General features: G+C 44.3%; 1 long non-coding RNA gene across 1 annotated transcript in view; it reads right to left on the bottom strand.

The window, feature by feature from the left end:
* The window catches only part of LOC102497035 (uncharacterized), a 16,747-nt gene that overhangs the window by 7,102 nt on the left and 1,467 nt on the right, over window positions 1–8,178 (bottom strand). Inside the window, exons 2-3 of the long non-coding RNA XR_333423.2 lie at window positions 6,619–6,682; window positions 4,001–4,164 (exon numbers count right to left, since the gene is read on the bottom strand). This is a non-coding gene — a long non-coding RNA (uncharacterized LOC102497035). The remainder of the gene's footprint in view (window positions 1–4,000; window positions 4,165–6,618; window positions 6,683–8,178) is intronic.

The following is an 8,178-nucleotide window of genomic DNA, read 5'->3' on the forward strand; positions in this document are numbered from 1 at the left end:
ATAGGGCACGTGCACTCGCCAGACAGACAGAGAGAGACATAGAGACAGAAAGTGAGAAATCACCCCCCGGGGGGATGGTCACGCCGCAATCCCTTCTCCTCCATTCTCCTCTCGGGATCCTGGGCATGCACGCACATGTGCCTGGCGTGAGTTTTAAGCCTGGGCATGCACATACATGCGCCCGGCGTGAGTTTTAAGCCACTGGGTCCGGGTCGCAAACCGCGGTCGACTACATGGGAATCCAGCGACATAGCCATTACACTAACTGCTGGTTCCCCAAAAGCTCTTTTTTTAAAAATTGTGTTTTGAAAGACTTTTCCGCCCCCCCCCTCTATTTAACGCTGTTCTAAGACTTACAGTAGAACTATTGTCGTTGGGGTCTGGGTTCTAGACCTCCATTAGTGCAGCACTGGGTTGCATTCGCTTTTTCTTTAGCACTAGACTTTTTTCTTTTGTTTTAGAGAGAGATTTTTGCTATAGGGCGCATGTGCTTGCCAGAGAGACAGAAAGTGAGAAATCACCCTGGGGGGGCGGGAGATTTCCATGCCCCAATTCCTTCTCCTCCATTCTCCTGTCAGGATTTTGGGCATGCATGGACACATGCCAGATACTTTTTTAAAAATTATTTTATTTAACTTTATTTATTTATTTTGATTTGACCAGAGAGGGACAGAGTGAGAATGTGCATGCGTACACGTGCATGAGAGAGAGAGAAAGTGAGAAAGCAAGTAGCCAGGTCCAGGACGTGAATTGTGGCTGGCCACGTGGGAGTCTAGTGCCCTTAACCACCGCCACCTGCCAGCCCCTGGTGTCACCAATCTGGAGTACACATAAGGAATATAAGCCGGGCACCTCTGTCTCCGGCAGTTCCTGTCCGAGGTCTAAGGAAAGCAAAGGAGTCCGTCATGGCTGCCTGTGACACTGCGTGTAGAAGGCCACCAGGGGCACAGACACAACTGCGAGACTGAGAGGAGGGTGTCGGGAAAGTCTCTGTGGAGTTTTCTTCACAAAAATGTGTCCTGCTAAGAAGAAAATGGGATACAAGAGCCCAGAGACCTGAGAATTGGAGAAGGCTTTTAGAGGATTTGACTGTAAACTAAGGCTTTCTTTTAAAGTGTATTTATTTACTGCTTCCAGGAGAAACAGAGAGAGAGAGAGAGATAGGTATTCCCTCCAGGGTCTCAACTCCCTCCACAATTCTCGGCCCAGTGGGTCACAGGCATGTGCACCTCCAGAGGGCCCAGGGAAGCCTCAGGACACAAACCTGGGACCTTGCAACGTGATCCCCATGTGACCCCCAACATGATTCCCATGTGATACCTACTTGATCCCCATGTGAGGATCACGTGACCACCTTGCGATGCCCACGTGATCCCCACATGATGATCCCATGGCCACTGCATGATTCCCACATGACCGCTGCATGATCCCCACGTGATGCCCATGTGATCACCACGTGATCCCCACGTGACAACCACATGACACTCACGACCCACCACGTGATGTCCACGTGATCCACGAACTGTTCCTCTGTCTCCTGTGAATCCCTTAGCGTAGGGGAGCCGCAATCACACCTCTCATGGGAGGCGTGTCTGTTGCCCTCACTAGGTTTAATTGCACCATTCGATCGTGGTCAAGTTGTCACTCAAAGTGCTCTAGAAATCGTCAGTGGTTTACACGAAGTGGTCATGGGTGTCCGGAACACCCTGATGCTATATCCAAGTTGTACGTAGTTCCAAACATGTTTAAAATGCAAAGGCACTGTCGTGTTGTCCTCACTCTGCACTTCGCTGTTGGTGTGGCAAGGCATTTAAAGACGTTCCTGACATTTTTGTTTCCCTGAGTTCGCGAGGTGGTGTTAACTATACTTAAACCCGATAAAACACAGCGTGTCTAGGATGGGGGAAAGAAGAGGAATGGTGACTGTAATGGAGAATTATGATCTTAGTTAACCATAGGATTAAGTGCACTAGAAGAAGTCTGGTTGGGTTACTTTTACATAGTATACTCGTTCTTCAAAGCTGAAATCAGTGTTGTAGTGAAAAAATTTAATCTACATGGTTATCGGTAATAGAATAAAAATAAACTGATGCATGAGTTATAAAAATTGATATTTTTAGCTTCAGAAAAAGACACATGTTTAATTTTCATTAAATGTACACCGTTTGGCATTACAAATATACTTGCTCTTTGTTCACTATGTGTTGATCTACTGGACACTGATATTTTTAACTCTTAGGTGTAACATATCTTACTTATTAGACTCAATTATTTTATTTAGCAACTGAAAATAGAATTTTGTTGGTGGCATTTGGATTTTGAGACACCAGTTTTCTTTTATTGGCCATGGAGTCCAAGAAAGCAAAATGACCATTATGTGGTCCAAGAAAGGTAAGCCATTAGAGTGGCTTACTTTGATTTTTCAAATTCATGGATCCAAAGTGTGCTATCATGTGAAAACACTAGAAGAATGTAGAGGAAACATTAAGTAAGTCTAGTATAGCTGCTATAACCTTGGAGACCTGCACTCTCTGGGGAGAGCTTCTGTAACATGCTGTACCTTCCTAAGGCAGGTCTAGTTGGAGCTGCATCTCCTGGTGTTGGGCTTGCCAGAATATTCTTTTAAAAAGAGCTAGCTTCCCTGCTGAAGAGGGGTGTTAATTTTTCATGGACTTTTCACTATGATGAGGAGCATGAAAAGGATGAGAGCTTTAGGAAAAGAGTGTTAAAACCAAATAATAATAATAATAAAAAAAGCCTTTCTCTGGTTCTAGATGGAAAATGGAGATTACTGAAAATTTGCCTGTTAGCAGAGAGACAAGTTAAATATGGAATGATTTAATGCAATTAACTCTTTGGTGTGAATTTCCTGGGAAAGGAAGGAAGATTGTGCCAAGTCTAGCCCACTTATAATCAGAATAGAAGCTATTTGAAGACTGTCAGGATTACATTTCTACTCTGCCAGGCAAGTCTATCATAAACAGTTCCTTGACCAAAGGAGGAAGTGACTGCCATGCCCCAAAGCAAATCACTGGCCCTCTAGACCAGTGTTAAATTAGGGAAGCTGACAAATTTTCTATTATCAAATTACTTCACTCTTCATAAAAAACTTTTAGCAGTTCAATAAACTCTGGGAGTACTTCAGAGTAGCTACATTTACATCCTATGTGGACACTGTGTTGCAAAGTCCATGGGAAAAGCAAACAACACAGAAGTCTAAATTCCTCGGGCCAGCTCCACTGCCTGATTAAGGGAGCTGGATCCTGCGTGGCTGACTGCTAGTTCGAATCCCAGCCCTGGCAGCTTGAAAATCGTGCCAGGCACATGTGCATGCCCCAAATCCTGACAGGGTGGGGAAGTGGAGGGAGAAAGAATGGCAGTGTGATCATGCCCCCTGGGGAGTGCTCTCTTCCCCCACCCACGCTGGCAAGCAAACACATGTGCTTACTTGCAAATGAAAAAATAGAAGCCAGCAGGTGGTGCAGTGGTTAAGGGGTTGGACTCCCATATGGTCAGTTGTGGTTCAAGTCCCAGACCTGGTGTTTGCTCTTCTCACTTTCCCTTTCTCTCTCTCTCTCTGGTCAGATTAAATAATTATAGTAATAACTAAAATAATTAAAAAATCATCATCATCATCCACTAGAAGTGCTGGTTTTATAGGTTGGTGCGAAGTATATTATATGATTTTCTTCTTCTCCTCCTACAAGCCTATAGATATTACTATACCCAACCCCTTTTTTCTTGTATTTTTTTTTTTCCAAATTGTGAAAAGCCACACAACATAAAACTGATCATCCTCACCATTTAAAAATGTGCAGCATACTAGGGTCAACACCACGCACATTGCTATGCAACAGATCTTCAGGCTAATTTCTTCCTACACATCAGAAACTTTATATTCATCCAACAGCAACTTCATGTACTCTCCTACTCCATCCGTGGGCACCTGCCATTCAGTTTTCTGTGAATTTGATTAGGTACTTCATGTGAGTAGACTTACACAGTAGGTGTCCTTTTGTGACTGGCTTGTCTTAGTGTGTCATCAAGGTTCATCCACGTGGCAGCATATCAGACTTTCCTTTCTTGTTAGGGTGGAATGCTATTCCATAGCGTGTCAATATCCCCGTCTTTAGTTGATAGTGAGGTTCAGGCATCTTTCTCCCTCTAGTTAACAGAGAAACCAGAATTTGACCCAGTTATTGCTGGCTCCAAAGCCTGGCTCCTCTTTCCACCACGCTTGATTGCCTGTTCAGAGTATTCACCATGTGTGGCTAGGACTCCTTCCTGTCTCTCAGAATCCCCTCCTGTCTTCCACTGTATCATACTACTTTGAAGATGCACCCCATAAGCCCAGGAGGGACCTCATCTGAGTCTACTGATCTACTTAAACCATCTCAGGGAAAAAGAGATTTAATGCACAGGTCTCTGCTATGCCTGTTTTAAAGAAGACTTGCAGACTCACATTGAGGTTTCTCTTCAATGCACATCGGAGGGAGGGAGAGGTTGAAGAAGGTGGCCATGTATAGGGGTGCATCCAGTGAAAGCTGAACCAAAGTGACAGCAAATAAAAAAGATTACACTAAGAACATATCTCCCAATGCGTGGGGATGTCCAGAATGAATTGCTAAGTGAAGAACTTCTAGGTGCATAGTGTTGTGTGGTATGATCCCATTTCAGAACTACAAAGAAACAAAGACAAAACAAAATAACTCCGCCCTCCAAACCCATACATGTGCCAGTACGTGTGGAAGGAGGGATTGTTACAGGACCTGGTGGTTACTGTGTGTCTGGCAGACAGAGGAGCCTCTGAGATGTGTGGTGAATGCAGAAATGTACCTCAGTTACTCGGGATGCCAGGAGAAACTGGCAGAGATCCATGCTGACAAAGGTTCCTAGACCCATTGGGACTAACTATCAATTTCATCAGTGAGATAAACTCAAAATCTGGGCTCTGATATATGCGATTCTGTACACTGTATTTCCTCACACTCTCTATTATCTTCCTGGGCCACTCACTTCCTCTTACTAATTTCCAACCAGAGGGACCAGCATATGGTGCAATAGCTATGTCACTGGACTCCCATGTAGTCGACAGTAGTTCAAGTCCCAGACCCGGTGGCTTAAACTCACACTGGGCGCGTGTGCGTGCGTGCCCGAGATCCCAAGAGGAGAATGGAGGAGAAGGGATTGTGGTGTGGCCCTTCCCCCTGGGGATGATTTCTTGCTTTCTGTCTCTCTGTCTTTCTGGAGAACTCACGTGCTATATAGCAAAAACTTCTCCAAAAAGAAAGAAAAAAAAAGAACAATATCCAACTAGATTAGTCTCCTTTAGTTTCTTAAATTAACAAAGGATTTTCCAAGCCCAGGTCCTTGGCACATGCTGTTTTCTCAGCCTGGAATGTGTTTATTCCCCTCTATCTGGCTGGCTCCGTCTCATCAGTTAGGTCTCTGTTTCATGTTATCTTTTCTGAGAGATCTTCCCTGTCACCATAGCTAGTATTGGTGTCTCTCCTGCCTGATAGCTTTCTACCTCAGGCCTTGTGTTTGCTTCCTTATAGCACTGTTGCAACTTGTAATGATTTTATTTATTGGTTTTGTTCCTATTGTTACTGAACCCTCTCCTGGGTAGAAGTTAAAACAGGAGCTGTGGTCATCTTAGTCATCATTCCATCCTTGTTTGACACATAGTAGGTCCGCAGTACACATTTGTTGAATGAATACACTCAACAGCAGACTTGCAAGTGTGTGGCAGGGCATCCCTGGCACAGATCCTATTCCATACTTACCTGTTAAATTCAAACAACAAATTCTAATGGCAGCACAGAGGAAAAAGAAGCAACTGAAGATGTGAGTCAGATCTTCCACTTGTGGCAAGAATTCCACAGAGCTGCTGGTGGTCTGTACTGAGGTCAGGGGGTGTTCTACAGGACCCAGGAGCTGTTTGGGGACCCAGTGGAGAGATGTGGGCAGAAAATCCTTTTCTTTCCAATCGGCAAGCCCTTGGGACCAGCAGTTGGCATAATGGCTATGTTGCTGGACTCCCATGTAGTTGACTGCGTTTCAAGTCCTAGGACCAGTGACTTAAATTCATGCCAGGTGTGTGTGCATGTGTGCCCAAGGTCCTGAGAGGAGAATGGAGGAGAAGGGATTGTGGTGTGGCCATCCCCCCCGGGGGGGTGATTTCTCGCTTTCTGTCTCTGTGTCTCTCTCTGTCTTTCTGGTGAGTGCACGTGCCCTATAGGAAAAACCTCTCAAAAAAAAAAAAAAAAAAAAAAGGAAGAAAAGCAAGCCCTCACTTCCATTCTTGTAGCACTTGCCAAGAAAATTCATTTCTTATGCAATAATTTCTGAAAAAGATGTCTTTCAAAAGGCTGTCTCAGAAACGTTTGGTGAAAAGATTGTCAAAAATCCTGTTCCTGAGCTCTCCTTCTGAGGTTCTAATTAAGTAGTTGGTCTGGTTGGACTAAGGGATTTGTATAATTAAAGAGCTCTCCAAGGTGACTTGCCCACATTTGGGAACCAGTGGCTGAGGTAAGGCGGAGGACTCTGCAGAAGCATTAACTTTGCATGCAGAGCCTCTAGGGACCCTTCCCACTGCCTCTTCCATGACCAACCCACCTCTCGGAATGAATTGCAGACAATCCCCCCTGGAGCAGCAGTCTTCTTTCATCCAGTTAGGTCCCTATTAGTGAAATAAAATATACCTCTTAAAAAAACAAAAGTTCACTCTGCAGTAGCTTAACTGAGGGGAATTAAATGAATGTGGAAGTGTATTCATATATCTCATCACCTGCTCCTACTGAGCTGCTTCCAGACCTGTCATCTGAGGCCGGAAGAGCTCCTGTCAGCCAGAGGAAACTGGGACACGAGATATGTGAAATGCAAAGCTTTCCCCAGGGCATCTCTGAACTCAGATGTCCAGGGAGGGAGAAGTAGTTAAAATCCACCCATGGGCTGTGGGGATTTGGCTGAGGTCTCTAACTTTTCAGGAAACCACCACTGTTTTGGTTAAGCTGTCTGCCTTCTTGCTGGCTCTCTGGAGTTAGGTCCTGTAGTCATCAGATCAGGAAACACACCTGTTAGAAATGGGTTCTTGGTTTAGCCTGGCATCGCAATCGGTAACAGAATGAACTGCAGTGCTGGATGCCACATGGCTGACTGTGGTTCGGATTCCCTTGCAGATCTGAATCAGGCTGGGTGCATGTGCATGAGTACCTAAGATCCTGACAAGCTGGAAAACTGGGAAAAGGGACATTAAAAAAAAAAAAAGCTTTCTCTCTCTCTCTTCCTTATATGCATGTGCATACTAGTTGAGTAAAATTAATAAACTTACTAAAAACCAAAAACACCACCAAACAAACAAACAAAAAACAACCAAAAAAGTAACATGGATTCTTATGGCCAAAGTTTCCTATTCTGTCTCTTTCTCTATTTTCTTGCCATCTTGTGGCCAAGAGCCTCTTCTTTTCACTTGAGTATGGTGGAGGTGGAATCGCTAGTCCTAAATTTCTCCATACCTACTGAACGTCTCTCCAGTTCAAGCACAGTATCAGCCTCCCTCTCTCTGAATTTCCTGTGTTCACCATGCTTTCTCCCCTGGTTCCTTTTCTCTACAACTCTCCTCCCACCACCCCCACCTTTAATCATTGGCTTCTAAGACCCCTGTCAATTCTCCTACCTCTGTAGTTATATTTGACAGAGCTTAGGGGAAATTTTAATCAATTGTTCCAAAATTGCACACAAACCCATAGACATACAGATGTAACTCATACAGAAATATGCCCTTTCATGCCATGTTTCACATTTGTACGTTCTTTTGATTATTGTTTGAAGTTCTCAGAATGAGATGGTGGAGATGTAACCATGATTTCTGTTAGTTGGCACGACCATCAAGAACATGCGAGAGAGATAACAGGGTGGAAGGAGGGGGCGGTGGAGCTCGCATTTTAGATTTAATCTTGGTCTTGTTGCCTTAACAACTTGATGTAGATTTCAAAGAGGTGGACTGTTTTCTTAATAATCTTTTTGGAAGCCAGAATCATCCTAACAATAGCACCGAAAATAACCAAGCCTCTGTCAAATGTATTTCCTTGAAGAAGGAAATTTGGTGGCAACACAGAGGAAGAAGAGGCAACCAAAGAAAGAATTAGATCTTCTGCTCTGCAGAGAAGGCAATTC

Source organism: Tupaia chinensis, unplaced genomic scaffold (assembly GCF_000334495.1).
Source record: "Tupaia chinensis unplaced genomic scaffold, TupChi_1.0 Scaffold000048_1, whole genome shotgun sequence".
NCBI lineage: Eukaryota > Metazoa > Chordata > Mammalia > Scandentia > Tupaiidae > Tupaia > Tupaia belangeri.